This window comes from Sapajus apella, unplaced genomic scaffold (genome assembly GCF_009761245.1).
Source record: "Sapajus apella isolate SASKATOON/1434 unplaced genomic scaffold, GSC_monkey_1.0 scaffold1, whole genome shotgun sequence".
NCBI classification, from domain to species: domain Eukaryota; kingdom Metazoa; phylum Chordata; class Mammalia; order Primates; family Cebidae; genus Sapajus; species Sapajus apella.
The window spans coordinates 66,371,331-66,387,456 of record NW_022436941.1 but is presented as its reverse complement, the minus strand read 5'-3'; the positions used below and the strand labels follow the sequence as shown (position 1 = coordinate 66,387,456).

The window sequence follows — 16,126 nt, the reverse complement described above, 5'->3', positions numbered from 1 at the left end:
GAGGGTCCAAGGCGTGGGAGCCCTCGGGGCGCAATTGGCCCTCCTGTTGCCCGGCAGGTCCGCGCCAGCCTCCGCGCCTCTAAGCTCCGGGCCAGAGAGGGAAGCCGAGGCGATCGGCCGCCGCCCCGCAGCGGGAAGGGGGCTGGCGGAGACAGCGCGGTCCTGGCAGCTTCAGGTTTCCTCCTGGAGCGGGTGTCGGGCGCGGCCGGCGGGCGGGCCTCGCCATGTGATGCGGCCGCCGCGAGCCGGGCGGAGAGGTGGGCAGGCAGGGATCCAGTGGCAGCGGGGAGGCGCGGGGGGAGCGGGGGCGGCACCCACTGCGGACGCAGCTAGCCCGGCTCGGCGCGCGGCCGCGGCTCCACCCCCTAAGCTCTGGTGCTAGCCGTGCCGCCGTCAGGCGTTGGCACCGCCGGGGAGAGCCTTCTGGGCTCCGGGCCGCGGCTGGCTGGGGGCGCGTTCCGAGGCGTCCTTGGGCAGGGCGCGGGGGCAGCGCCTCGCGTGGGCTCTGGAGGCCGCCGGGCCACCGCTCCAGGTAAATGCTCTTTGGGGCTCCATCTTCTGCATTCCCTGCAGCTCTGGGCGGAAAAGTTTGTACACCTGAGTTCGCATCCGCCGGGCCACGTTCTCCAGAGTCCCCAGGGACGCGGGGGTCCCCAGAGGTGACCAGGGCAGCAGCTGCAGGCGCTGAGGAGCGAGGGCTGGGCGCCGCCTCCCGCTCCCTCGGGAGCCGCAACAAGTGGAGAGGGCTGCGCAGCCGGATGCGGCGGCCGGCGGCAGCTGCGGAGCGCGGGGTGGCCCCGGCGCACTGAGAGCCGGGGGCTGGGCGGGTGAAAGCCCGGCCAGGGTTCTTCGGGAACCAGGGAAAATATGGCACTCCTGCGGTGGAGAAGGGACAGCGTCGAGAGTTGGTGTCCGCCTTTCCCATCCATGCTTCTGCTCCGGGGCTGAGGGTGCCTGGCGGGACCAGGACCGCAATGTGCAGACCGAGGGCGAGCTCAGGACACACGCACTACCACTTACTCGTGTGGAAGCATTTGCTGTGTTTTAAAAGGCATTTATAGTTACCTCGATTAGGAAAGGCGGTCAGAATTATGTGGGACTCCTTACGCTTATTTTATGGATTTGTTTCCTCTTGAAGACCTGGGGTGTATGTGGTGGTGCCCAGTCTTCTGTGGTTAGGGTTTCCGAATGACAGGCCCATGTTTAGCCGAGAAGGCGCCCTTTGGGTAGAGGGCTGTATGGAAACTGGGTGCTTAGGCGGCCCTGGAAACTCAGCTTTGGTTTCGCAGAGAACAGTAAGATTTCTAAGAAAGAATCCGTCTCTAGAGGCCCACAGCCTTCCCGCATTGGCTGGCTGGGTGGGCCGAGGAACAGCGGCAACATCGGTGTTTGCGCAGCAGCTTCTCCTGCCTTGACCCCTGCCTGGGTCTCCACAATTCTCTGCACACTAGGAGTTATAGAGGTTCACCATGGACCACACCAGTTGGGCCAAATACCAAAGAAAGTAAGAGCTTTAATTTCCGTTTATAAAGAACTGATCATTTGGGGTTCCATGGGGTCCCTGGCATTCTGAAGCTTGTGTTCCTAGGCCCTGAAGCTGTCAGGGTCAGTGAAATCCTGTTTTCACTGCAAAAACAAATCAAAGACCTGCCCTTGTTAGGTTCTGTGGTATCTACTTTGCACATGACAATCCAAGCAGAGTGATAACTTCTGGGAAACCTGGGAAGGTATCTCTAGATCTGTCCTGGGTTTTTAGTTACACGTTCTGAAAGCGCATGCGTATTTGCCTAATCTTGATTAATAGCCAAAGTAACCCCTTTGGAGTATTTGGAGGAAAAGAGAATACTGCAAAAGCCTTTGGGATTTTTAATACAACATAATCTTTCAATGTAATGTTCTGATGTGGACTTTATATGTGATTATTGTGCTGATTAACTTTGATCAAGTAGGAATTTAGCTAGCATCAAATCTTATATCTAATAGGGAAACTGAGGCACAGCTAGCTATTGAGTGTGTGACTCAGATAAATGTCTTGGCTAATGGGAGAATGGAGAACAGAGAATCAGTGTTTGTCCTGCTTTGGACTGTTTTTTTTTTCCTTACCAAAACCACACAATCTGGCCAAGAACAGGTTATATAACAGGTGTGTCATTAGACTTTCCTCTGAAGTACCCATCTGTCCTTTAAGCAGTTTATAAACACTTAAAGAAGAAAACAGTGGTTAATAACTAAGGTTCTAGGAAATGTCTCAGAAGCCTCGCTTGGGTTTCACACCTTTAAAAAAAAAATCATGTGAGTACTGCAGAAGAGTTTGGAATATTTTCTTATTGTGTTCTTATAAGAAACTATGCTTGTGGCTAAGACTTAAATTGGGCAGGAATTTCAGGTGAGCTCTGATATATTACCTCCTTTAGTATGCCCCATGAGAAAAGAATATGTGTTCTAAGTAGGTATTAAAACAAATTGCAGCATATACTATTACTTTTACGTTAAACATTCTGTACACCACTATATTGGTACCCAAGCTCCAACAAGTCTTGCCAGTTTATGACCAAGGGCTGAATTCCAAGAAGAAAAGATTCATGATATGAATGTTGGAAAAGCTTCACCACTTGGGCACAGCTAGGATGGTGCTGAACAGAGCCTAAATTACCTAGGCTGACTATAATTTTATTATGCTTTTATTTACTAATCAGATATGACAGATCTGGTTTGTGTAGGCTTTGTGTAATTGCATTGTATTTATGTTGCTTTTAGTGAAGCAGAGTTGCTGTAGGTTCCCGCCAGCCCCTGCCCATAACCTTAAATAAGATTTGTTATGAAGAGGTGGGCCAGCCTGGGCAACTCCCACTGAGGATGTAAAAGCAGTGTTACATTTGAAGTGCACCAAATTCAGGGAATTCTGCCATGCTAAAGTTGTGCTATAAATATGCCACCCTCTCAGGCTTGAGTCCAGATCTCTTAGGTAAACCTGGGCTTTGAGATATTTTTCATGCTTAAGAAGTGTAGATCAGGTCCTGTATCACAGAGCATTTTGCTCTGATTGGATGGCACTCTGTCATTTTGTCCCATCTCTGGGACCCTTAGTTCTTTGGTCATTATCATGGTATTGGAAGTTCTCAAAAGCCCAAAGCAGTGTCACTCTACTGTTTTGCATTTTGACAATCTCTATTATGGGCCTTTCTTTCTATGAACATGTTCTTCATTTACACGTATTCAACTAATATTTGTTGAAGGCTTACTATATGCCAAGCACTGCTCTTTGCTTTGATTCTCTGAGCTTTGGATTCCATGTCAAAGGTGACACTTTTCTGGCTTTAGAGTTTTTAGGGTCTGTTGCATTTTCAGAGTAGACTTTTGCACACTCCACATTAAGACATTTGGCTGGCAAGAGTGGCATGTGGCTCACACTCATAACCCCAGCTCTTTGGGATGTTGAGGTAGGAGGACTGCTTGAGTCCAGGAGTTCAAGAGCAGCCTGGGCAATACGGTAAAACCTTGTCTCTACAAAAAATACAAAAACTAGCCAGGCATGGTGGTGCACACCTATAGTCCCAGCCACTTGGAGGCTGAGGCTGGAGGATAGTTTGAGTTGGGGAAGTCGAGGCTGCGGTGAGTTGAGATATCTGGGTGACACTCCAGTCTGGGTGACAGAGCAAGACCCTGTCTCAAAAAAAAAAAAAAAAAAATTAAAGACGTTTGGCTAGCAAAGTAAGTCATGTAACTGATTTTTTTTAATGCAATAGTGGATCTTTTTAATTGACTTCCATTTTTCCCTTGAAATTTGATCTCAGGGACAATTGTAATTTGCTTATTTGTAACATTATTGCTCCTGGACTTCTTCTCCTGGGTAACCGAGATAATGAGATCTGACATCATTTTTAATGAGGGAAAGCAAAAACATATATAATTGAATATTGGGCGTTTGTTCCAGTGATGTTGGTTTTGAGCACTTATATAAAAATGTATTTTAATTTTCAGATGTGTTTTCTCTTGTTTTAGTTTAATCTTTGCCTCAATTATAAATAACTTGAGGTTTCATTTCTATAGAAGGTTAACATACAAGTGATGTTTCCCTAAGAGCAAACGAAAAGGTATCTATGAGTGAGAGCCCACAGGCAGAAATCAGCAGTGGTACCTTCACTTTCCATCGTAGCCTGTGCAGAAGAGATCCTTCCAAGACCAACAGGCAAATAGCATTCTGCCTATTTCAAGTGGCAAGCTTTGTGTGGCTGCTGTGCACATGATCATTGTGCCTTTTAAAAAAATATACACTTGAAATGTTAATCTGCTTCAAATACATACATAGACATTCCCTTAATAGATGAAGTGTATTTATATTGCATATATTAATGACATTTATTTATGTGTTAGCCCTTCAATTCATTATCAAACACTAGTGATCATGCCCTTCGTGTTTAAGGCTTACTGCTTTTTTCCCATCATTTTATAATTCAAGAAATTATATTTCATAAACTCTCACAAAGTGGTTTAGAATGTGGACTTTGGAGCCAGACTGTCTGGGTTAGAGAGCCCTTAGCTTTGCCCTGGCTATATGACCTCTTTCTACCTCAGGTTTTTCTATTTGTAAAATGAGGATAATAATAGTAACCTGCTTCAATTGTTGTGAGGACTCCATGATTTAATTTACAGAGAACCCTCCCGCTAGTGCCTGACAGAGAGTAAGTGCCAGAAAATGGTGATGGTTATAGTTATAGCAAGTAGAAAATAACCATCTAAAAAGAATAAAAGGGGGAGCAGGTTTTTCAGCTTTCAGAAGGCAGTGAGATGTCAGTGTAACCTTGGGAGTAATTGCCCTGGGCTGGGAGTTGGAGGAAGGGATGGAGTCCTCTGGCTTTCTGGTTATGTGACCTTGGGTGAGTATTCCTTCCGGAACCCTTTCTGGCCCCAATTTCCTCATCCAGTAAAATGGAAAGGATTAGACTGGATGGTCTCTAAGAGCCACCTATTTTTTAGCATTCTACTTGGTTGTCTACAAGTAGAATTTGAATGTGATGCATTTGTCAGTTTGTTTCTGTCTTGGTCAACACTGCTAGAAATGTACTGTCCACAAGATTAGCATTGCGCCTGCAGTAGGCATTTGAATAGATGATGAGCTGTCACTCTTATTACCGTATCTCTCCTTGACTACCAGTCATCAGGTTGAAATTACTTGGAGTTAACTTCCCGAACTTAGTCCAAAGAGATTTCAGACATGCAAGACCAGATCCGTGGTGTGGGTCATATGGCTGCCCTAGCCGTCTTCATCTGAAGGACCCTGCTCATGTAGAAGAGGGGTAGTATAGCTCGGGGAAGAGGAAAGACAAGTTGACTATTTAATTTTATGATAAAAATAATTTCTATCAGGCAAAGACGTCTCATGAAGGACTTCTAAGGATGGTGAAGGTCAAGAGGTTTTCACTGGGCTGGATGGTTCAAAGTCCCTCAGGGGCTTATCTTTTTGTCTTTTCCCGCTAAGACCCTGATTTATTGTCTGTACGTTGTCACTGGTTCTTTGTCAACAGAGTTCCTCCTTTTCCTGCTTCACCAGCCTCCTGGTTTGCTGTATGAGCAGATGTTAGAGTTCTAAAAGGTAGGGCATGTTTAGTGATTAATGAGACTACTGACTATGGGTTCTTTACTTTGAGCCTCTAACCCAGAATTTCAAGCCCTGTTGTTCACCAGAACCACCTGGGTTCAGAATCGCTCAAGTGGACCTGGCATCATTTTCTAAAGAGGTGATCTAATATACAGCTGGGTTTGATAGCTACTTTCCTAATCTTTAGGCGTTTCTGGCTTTTTACATCACACAGTGCCTAGGGAAAGGGTAACACCTGCCATTTCTCATGGTGCTCCTTTTATGCCGTTGGTGGTGTGTCAGCTGTCCCCTGCTGTTTCCCCCTTGTGAACTCTTGAGTTCTATTAGCTGGGACTAGTAACTGCCTATGGAACATGTTGTGTGTTTCTAATTTCTTTGACTTTTTCATAATGGGCCCCTTTTCCTCCCTTGCCCACATGTATTGCAGTCCTCAAAGCCCAGCTTAAACCACTTTCTCTCTGTAGCCTTCAACTAACTTAGTAGCAACTGTGCTGCTTTCCCTTCTGAACTCCTATCACCCTCTCATTTTCTACTTACCACCTGCCCCTGGGTTCATTGTGTGCTCCTGTATATAAGTCTCAACTTTACAACCTGACTGTAGCCCATTCATGACACGGACCCTGATTTAGGCTGCTTTGTAGGGTGCTCAAAGCAGAAAATACATAGGTTGGTTGGTTATTTAGCATTTTGCTAACTGTCTTCTCAAGTCCTTGTTTACAGCATCACTGCAAGGACTAGTGGTGGTGTTTTCCTGGGTGGAAAACACTGGGAAGCAGTGGGAGGAGGGCAAAGTTTGCTGGGGAAATAGACAACTAGTCCTTCCCAGATATAAATGGTAGACCTCACGGACCTCTCTGAGGAAATGATCTCATTCTGCAATGGGGAAATGAATGAAATTCTTGATGAAAATCTGAGTCTTTGGATTGAAAGAAACCTAAAATTGTTTCTCTAGTCTCCAGAAGGTGCACAGTTCCCCTGCATGGCCTATCTTCAAATGGTTGACCAGTCTGTCCTTGAATACTTTCAGTGATGAGGACCTCATGACCATAAACATGATCCATCTATTTCAAAAGCTTAGGCTTTTAAAAACAATTCTCCCTTATCCTAAGTTTCTCATAGTTCTCTGTGGAGGCCATTCTGAACAATTTCACATGATAGGCTCTAACATTTTAAAAAATTAATTATATGTCCTACCTTCAAGTCTTCTTTATTGAGATTGGAAAATAAAAATCTGTTTCTTCAGCCTTTGTTAAGTGACATGATTTTGAAGCCTTTCACAAACCTGAATATTGAACATATTCCAATGTGCTATTTTCTTTTTAAAGTGTAGTTCTTCCAGATGCTATCTGACAGTGTAGAGCAGCAGTCCCCAACCTTTTTGGCACCGGGTATTAGTATGGGGAAGACAATTTTTCAATGGACTTGGGTGAGGGAAGTGGTTTCAGGATGATTCAAGTGCATTACATTTATTGTACGTTTTATAGAATGAAATAATTATGCAGCTCACCATAATGTAGAATCAGTGGGAGGCCTGAGTTTGTTTTCCTGCAACTAGATGGTTCCATCTGGAGCTGATGGGAGACAGTCACAGATCATCAGGCATTAGAGTCTCATAAGAAGCCCACAGCCTAGATCCCTTGCATGTATAGTTCACAATAGTGTTCACATTCCTATGAGAATCTAATGTCGCCACTGCTCTGACAGGAGGTGGAGCTCAGGAGGTAATGGGAGTGATGGAGAGCGGCTGTAAGTACAGATGAAGCTTCGCTCCCTTGCCTATTGCTCACCTCCTGCTGTGTGACCTGGTTCCAAACAGGCGATGGACCTGTACTGGTCTGTGGCCCCAGGGATTGGGGACCTCTGGTGTAGAGCACAGTAGAAATGTCCCCCTTTCTTCTAGGGAATGAGTGAGACCTCAGGGTTAAGATTAGCAGCTGGAGGTCAGAGAGACCTGGGGAGACTCATGGCCTGCTGCATCTAGCTTGTCTTGTCCAAGTCACCTAAACCTTTAGCCTCAGTTTTTGTCTATTTCTCTCATAAGATTGTTATAAGGACTAAATAAGATAGTCTATATAATGTGTTTAGCATGGAACCTAAGATAGAATAACTCCTTAATAAACAATAGCTTTAAGATTTTTTTTTTTTTTTTTTTTTTTTGAGATGGAGTCTTGCTCCATCACCCAGGCTGGAGTGCAGTGGTGTGGTCTCAGCTCACTGCAACCTCTACCACCTGGGTTCAAGTGACTCTCCTGCCTCAGCCTCCTGAATAGCTGGGATTACAGGTGCATGCCACCATGCCTGATGAATTTTTATATTTTTAGTAGAGAAGGAGTTTCACCATGTTGGCCAGGCTAGTCTTGAACTCCTGACCTCAGGTGATCTGTACCCCTCAGCCTCCTAAAGTGCTGGGGTTACAGGTGTGAGCCACCGTGCCTAGCCTAAAAGTATTTCTTCACAGCACTGTTGAGTTTCCATGTTCATACTCATTTCTAAATTAGTTTCTTTTTTTCATGTATTGCTATGGAGCCATCTCTCCTCAGTCATGAACTTGTGCAATTGGGTTTTTAGTCTTATGAACAGATCTTAATAATTATCTCTCTGGAATTTATTTTTCCTGTATTTGACCGTTTTTTATCCTTTTAGAGTGTTTATACATTTTTCATATTCACTACCCCTTTTAGTTTCAAGTTATTCACAGGTTTGACATACATTTATCTAATGTTTAAGGAAATAATGAAAGTGTTATTTAGGCTGAAATCTAGGGCAGAGCAATTTGATGTGTCTATGCAAACTTCAGTTCAGGTTGATGTTTATCAATTTCAAGTAGAATTGTTCAACTAATTACTACTTATTTGTACCAGCATCTGATTCTTAATCCCCCATCTCCTAATGAAGATATATACTATGTCTATAATATCTCTTTGTCTACCAGTCTAGTAAATTATCACCACATAATAAAATGGGGTTATTCCCAAGTGACTTATTCTTTGGGAGCACACACTGGCTTCAAAAAGCCACTGCTTTTTCAGCGAGGTCCTCATACACCACACTTTTAATATCTGCTCTAGAATCTTAATCAAGGATCAACATAAAAATGTCTATAATTTGTAGAATCTGCCGTTTTGAAAGTTGGAATGACATGTGCTTGTCTCCTGTATTGAATCCCTCTGTCATTGTCCACAGTTCCTGACGGATTATGATTAGGAAATCTCATCAGATTCTTTATTATCCTGGCATGTCCAGCAGCGTGGAACTGATTCAGAGCAGCTTGATGCTCTCTTTCAGTGGACTTTCCCACTTAGAGATGTCCTTTCTCTCTTCTTTAATTGAAAAATCATTCTCTTGTAAAAGGAGACAAAATACAAGTAGACATGGAGGAATTCTCATTTCTTTATCAGTCTTCTATACTCTGTCACCAGTCCCAAGCCAATCTATCCCTTTCTTGACATTCTGAAAATCAGTTGAAATAAAAATGTTAGTATCCTTAAATTTTTAGAAAACTTCAGGTTATTTGGGCCTTTAGAGTGTCTGATAAAGTTCTAAAGAGCATGACCTCCTCATGTTTGTTCTTGCAAAGGACTAGGGAGAAGGGTAAAAAGAAAGCCATTCTTGGGCCTGGTGTGGTGGCTAATGCCTATAATCCCAGCACTTGGGAGGCCAGGATGTGTGGATCACCTGAGGCTGGGAGTTCGAGACCAGCGTGGAGAAACCCTGTCTCTACTAAAAATACAAAATTAGCCGGGCGTGGTGGTGCATGCCTGTAGTCCCAGCTATTAGGGAGGCTGAGGCAGGAGAATTGCTTGAACCCGCGCAGGGTTGGGTGGGTGGAGGTTGCAGTGAGCTGAGATCGTATCATTGTACTCCAGCCTGGGCAACAGGAGAGACACTCCATCGCAAAAAAATAAAATAAAATAAAAAGCATTCTTTTCATCATTTATGTATGAATGGAAAATAGCACATACCTAGGAATCAGGAGGCCCGGCTTTAGTCTTGAGCTCATTGAAAGTAATCTCTTCATGTCTCCAAGAATCAATATCTTTTCCAAATAGAAGGACTTTGGTTGTTTGTATGAAATGTGATGATTTCTTTAGGCAGTGATTTCACTGGCTATTTAGAAAGCTTGGTGGAGATGGAATTTGGATGTGGTAGGGTGGTAGGGAAATTAAAGTCCAGGTTTATCACTTTGTGGAATAACCTGTCTCCTTTTTTATGATCAGAAAGCCACATTTAGGTATAAGAATCAGCTCATCTAACTTAAGTGTTGTCTTTCATGGAGCTGTCAACTTTGCAACTTGTCAAAAAAGTTTTCAGAAATGGATTTCTGGAAGTTGCTTTTATAGCAGTTATCACAGCACCTAGAAACATGGCAGGTTTTAGCTAGTTGTTCCTATTCTTGGAGATAAAGAACAATGTGCAAAACCTATTGTCAGTGCTTTAATGGGGTTTTAAATGATGGATTCTTAAGGGGGTGTGAAATAGAAGTATTTCTCTTAAGTTCTATGTTTCCTGGACATATGTAACTGTAATATAAAATACATGTATATTGTTTCTTCTCCCATTTGATCACCAGAAATATTGATATCTTGTTCACTGACAATAAAACAGTATCAAAAACTCCTTGATATATAGTTATAAAGGTTCCAACTTGGACAGAAATTTGTTTATTATGAGACAAAGTTCTCATGTCCTTTGATTTTTAGTCTTCTTGTAAAAATGTTTTAGCATTACATAAACAGGTGCTTAATATTTCCTCTATAGATAACTTAGGTTTTTATAATAAAAATGAACCCTCTAGGTTATCTTCTTCATATCTACAGAAAGTCCCAAATTAACTTTTCACTTGGCACGCTTGTCTCACAATGATAGGGTTGAGCTAGAGAAAATTCAACTTTACCACGAACAGTTTAAAGAAACTGCATCTGAACATGAATGCTAACAGCGATTTGGATATTGGTTTATCAGAGGTTGCTTTTGGTATTAAAAATAGAGAGTAAGTTTTTTCCCCCCCTTTCACATTTATGGTAGGAAGCTTTATCTTCATCAGCTGTGTGGCACCTTTGTGGACAGCAGCAGAAGAAATTAGTGGAAGTACAGAGAAGTTTGGTGTTCAGTGAACTGAAAAACAGTCTTTTTAGTGTGAGTTGGAAGTGACTGTTGGTGGTTCACACCATTCATTATAGTAGGATAGTAGAGTGTGTGCAAGAGGAAGGTTTTAAAAAGATTCTCAGTCTGAATGTACCAAAGGTTGGACCAGAAGTAGATTTGGGTTGAAGTCTTAGCATTGCCACTGATATACAGGGTGGGCCATGTCACCCTTCTGGGCTCTGGTGGCCTCATCTGAAACCCAACGGGCTGGGGTCAGACCATCTCCATGGCATCTTCCATCTCTCGGGCTCTGTGTTTCTGTGGAGGTAGGGATGGTGCCGTAAGCCCCCCTCACATCATGCTTGGCTCCCGGAGTGCTTTCAGATCCTTGACTGGCAATATCTAGATTGTTGAGGAAGTTGACTTTGAAGATGGTACTTCAGTGTTGCGTCTTTATGGGGAGAAATGATTGCAAATACTTTGAGATTACCCCATCATGGCAGCTCATGTTTATTGCTGTCAGAATACTTCATGAGCAGTGAGGTGGAATCAGCCAGTAATAATCGAGTAATTATTTTTAATTGAATTTTAGGATGAATGAAAATGGATATTAATTTCATTTTAACATATTGAACTTAATGTACCTAACCCCATTGAGGCTGGGTGGAGAATATGCCCTGAAATGTATGGCATTTTTGATAAAAGTAAGTTTTTAGCTAAAATAAGAACTTTTATAATGGCTCATCCCGTCTCCCTCCCCCAATCCCTGCTCCCATCTTTCCCTACCTCTCTTTCTCTCAAGAAACTTAGGGATTTTCTTTCTGTTTAGTCTCACATTTTTTTTTCCCCTCAAAAAGAGATAGCAAATCTCTAAAGCCTCTAGTATTTTATGTAGTTCTTGACTAGTGATATGAAAGAAAACACACTTGTGCTTATAAAAAGGTAATAATTTAAGGCATGACATTCTTCCACTTCTCATAGAGCCTCAAGATAAAGATATTCTATTATATTGGTGATTTGGACAATGAATTTATTCTATTTGGGATTTTACTTGCCGAGTGTAGGGGCTCTAAGCCCTCTTATCATTTAGGAATTCTTTCCAAAGCTTTTTCACTCCAGGGAGTTTTGGGAGTGTTCTTTGATTTTTGAGCCTTTATTGAGTTGGGTTTAGCTAGTAATTGCTGTAAGGCAGACATATGCTGTATGCTGGAGGTTCAGAGATAAGAGGCTTAGAGGTAGCTCTTGAGGAGCTCTCCAGGCTGACAAATTAGCTGCCATGAAAGCCAGTAAATACATTGTGATATAGACATGTGGTGGGCCAGGGTGCTGTCAGCAGCCTGAGTAAAGGCAGTTTTCTGGGAGCCATGCCTGATATAATAGAGATCAAAGTATTGTTTAGTTTTTCTTTTTCCTCTTTCCTGTTATGATGTTCTAAATGTAATCTATATTGTAAATATGCATCTGCTCCAGTGACGTTATAGAAACAAATGAATTTAAGAAATTGACTTTTTAATGAAAATCCATGTAATTGGAGTGAATGAATATCTTTCAGATGTCAGAATGCCACCACAAACTCTTGCACTTGCTTTAAAACTATTATTTTTTTTAACATACATAATTACTTGCTGCTAATAATTTTTAAAAACCCTTTCAAAGTTGAGCTTATCAATAAATTAAACATTTACAGTAGCTATTTGGTGGGAGGAAAACTCAAATATTATCAAACAGAAAATACTATTTCTGGCCGGGTGCGGTGGCTCAAGCCTGTAATCCCAGCACTTTGGGAGGCCGAGGCGGGTGGATCACGAGGTCAAGAGATCGAGACCATCCTGGTCAACATGGGGAAACCCCGTCTCTACTAAAACTACAAAAAATCAGCTGGGCATGGTGGCACGTGCCTGTAATCCCAGCTACTCAGGAGGCTGAGGCAGGAGAATTGCCTGAACCCAGGAGGCAGAGGTTGCGGTGAGCCGAGAACGTGCCATTGCTCTCCAGCCTGGGTAACAAGAGCGAAACTCCGTCTCAAAAAAAAAAAAAAAAAAAAATACTATTCCTTTATATTCCAGTTTGTTTTATTGCGGCAATATGCTTCTCATGACTTTACATCTTAAATTTCTATGGGAAAACCTAGTTATATGTGTGTGAATATATTTTTATAACTGTAGATATTTGAGAATTGAAACAATTTTATAGAATTCTGGAAATGTTTGATAAAGGTCTTGATGTTTGTTCTTGATATGTCAACAGCCAATTGATTCTAATGTTGCAGTTGTTTGAGGAGAGGCCTCTAGTCCAGGGCCAACTATCCTACAACTCTGAGTTACATTGAAGGCCACAGCTTAAGCCAAAACTAAACGAGGGAAGGTAAATTCTAGCGCATTATATGGCCTTTGTGACATTAAAGAATACTGTTGTGAATACAGTGAGTACATAGCGGTTTTTATTTATTTTGGGGCACAGGGTGATTTGAACTGATTGGTACTTAAAATTAAAAAAATACAAAATCCCTCTGTGCCACAGTTGAATATCGCTGAACTTATGGAGCATTTAAAATTGCACAGTATCTAGAAAATGCTAATCGGATGAATCACCACCTCATGTGTTGTTTTGACAGGAAGTGTATCACGTCTCAATAATTTCCTTCACATTTTTTCCTGCCAGGTGCCTGTTTTCTTCTTGTTGTTAACTTTTTCCTATAGAATTCCAAATATGTGGTTGATTTCCCCACTGATATACTTTCACAGTTCTTCTTCCTTTTTTCCCTTCTTTAGAGTAGCCAGTGCTTGTAGCTAGTGTTTCTATGCAAATCTAAGGCTTCTTATAGAGAAGAAAGAATGAGCAGCTGCTTTGGAGGCTGATGTCCAGCCGAATGCCTTTTTCTGGTAAGCAGATCTTCATGGTCCTAGCACATAGGATTTTACAAAGTAGGTTTTCAGATGTACCATGTCTAAGGCCAAACTTAGATGAAGTATTGTTCATGCAATAATCTCTGGAGAGATTAGACAGGATTTTCATTTTCTATTACATATATATATTTAATCTTTTTTATAATGAGCATGAGCTATCTTGAGATAAAACAAATTAGAAATTATATTTTTCTAAATTGAAAAATTGTACAGATTTGTACAAAGAGGCATTTGTAATTAGCTCAGTAACTTGTGCAGCTGTTGAGAAGATTCACATGTTTGTTTTTGGTTATTTGGGTCAGCGTATTTTTGGCTAGTAAAAACATGTGTGTATGTATACACATATATGCACACCATAACTTATATACATTTTACCATTTCTATACATTTTATATTTTATTGATTTTATCAGTTTACTTTGTTATAGTTTGCTTTATATTTTTGTGGGTGACTTAAATCTAATGAATTAATGGCTACTTTCATTCTGTGATGGGATAAGTTTTTAATTTATATCCCTTCTATCTCTTTGTCGAACATAGAATTATTGCAGTTTAAGTACAAGTACATAATAGATAATTTCTAATAATGAAAAATAAGTGGTTTCTTCTACCAGATGTCTTTTTTTGCTTGTAACATAGAACTACATAGCATAGATAGTGAGCCTTATATCACTAGACATTTAAAGGCATATAAATATAGTGCATCCCATGTAACACTGAAGTCTATAAATAGGTTTTAAGAAGACGTGTTTTTAGGGGTTGACATTTATGCAATTAGTGGCAGTCCTGCTACTCATATCAGTGGTATGGTTTTTCACATTTGTGGTTTTTCATTTTCTTATTTAGAGATAACAAATTGTATAAAAATAAATACTATATATGGGTAAATCAATCAATGGCCTTATAAATGTCAATACTATAGTGAGTGTTGCTTTTTATATTATATTCTTAACACAGATGAATGTCTAAACCAGAATATGGTTAAAATGAGATGCATATACAGGAAACATTCTTGGAAATGGCAGGTCTGGGACATTAGGACTATCATGTTGTGACCACTGGAATAAAGAAGAGGGTGAAAGGCGAGGCCTGGGGCGGACACTTCTGATCTGGGCTCCTGCTCTTTGTCTCAACTCTCTTCTTTTGATTCTTCTCTGCCTTCCTCTTGAAAGGATCAGACAGGTACCTGACATAAACCCATAAGTGCTAATCCAGTCCTCAGTTTCCTTATCCGTCGCTTTCTGTGATTCTATAAGCAATATATGAATAGTTGCATGTACAATGTGAAAAGCCCCTGAGAAAGTTAAACAGCCTTATTAAGTATCTTTCATGCTTCTTACATTTAACTACCAGTTTGGCAGAGATATATTTGTAGTGCCAAAGGAAATTTCAGCTAGTGGACGGCAAATGATAATATATTCTGTTTAAGCCAAAGCCAAACTGTCTTCTGTGTTACTAATGTTAATAACATTTTTTTTAATTAAAAGAAAAAGAAGAAATTATTATCTCTACAAGTCAGCCAGCCAAAGATTTATTATACAGTTGTTCTTACTTAAGAGTCTCAAAATTAAACTTGAGGAGGGTTTAAATCTAGCTTAATTGATGAGTGTTTTGCATTTGCAGTTTCCTCATCTGTGAAAAGGGTATAATACCAGCCCTTTACATAAAACTGGATAGTTTGCTGATGAAATGAAGTTATAGAACTTAACTTTGGAAACACTTTAAAAAGTTTAAATGATATTTAAATATAAAACTAAAAACAATAGCTCCATTTACAGAGAGTTGTTTCTGACATAGATTTACCATTGCTGTAAATATATGTATGGAAAAGCAGGGAGTGTAATCAGCTGGTACTGTGCCAGTTCCTAAGTCTCTTTGTTAATTTTGCACTTCTGCATTTAGTAACATGTAAGAAAATGTGGAGCCAATTCAAATTAGGGGAAGAAAGTCTCAAAGAGGCTGTTGTGTAGAAGGAGGGACTAATGAGTGGCCATGTTCTGGTAGGAATCCCTGTTTCTGTACTAATGGTCACAAAGACACTGTTCTTATATTCTTTCATTGTTTAGCTAGAGCATAAGGCCACTTGAGAAAAAGCATTGTTTAACCACAAATCCCTTTTTCAGGAAAAATAAGTTACCACCAAAGAGATGTGTGTAAATACTTCTGTCATATATTGGTGGGAATATATGCATTTAAATGGTTTGAAAATGCTTGCCCTCCTCTTCCATAAGGAAAGACAGTTTCAGGGTCCTCAAGCATTAGTCTCTTCTAATCCTTCAAACCTGGCCGCTGAAAGACACTTTTCTTTTAGATTGGTGGGCATAATGAAAAAATAATGGCAGGGGAAAAGCTTTTTTTGTTTTCTTTTTTTCTTACTTCATCTGGATTTGGAGTCATGTTCAATTATAACAATAACACACTTTAAAAAAGTTAGTTGCTTCCCTATATCAGAAATGTTCAGGCCGTAAGTATACTGACTGTCTTGGAGTCTTGAGTTTTTGTTGCCTCCTTGAGAAAGATATGGCTCTTTAACACAT

At 41.1% G+C, this 16,126-nt stretch overlaps 1 protein-coding gene across 2 annotated transcripts in view; it reads left to right on the top strand.

Annotated features, from left to right (window-relative positions):
• Window positions 1-386: 386 nt before the first annotated feature.
• Window positions 387-16,126, top strand: part of ARHGEF28 (Rho guanine nucleotide exchange factor 28) — a 319,529-nt gene continuing 303,789 nt past the window's right edge. For both annotated transcript variants that reach the window (XM_032278477.1, XM_032278468.1), the window contains exon 1: window positions 387-532. The gene's annotated coding sequence lies outside the window, so the exon portion shown is untranslated. The remainder of the gene's footprint in view (window positions 533-16,126) is intronic.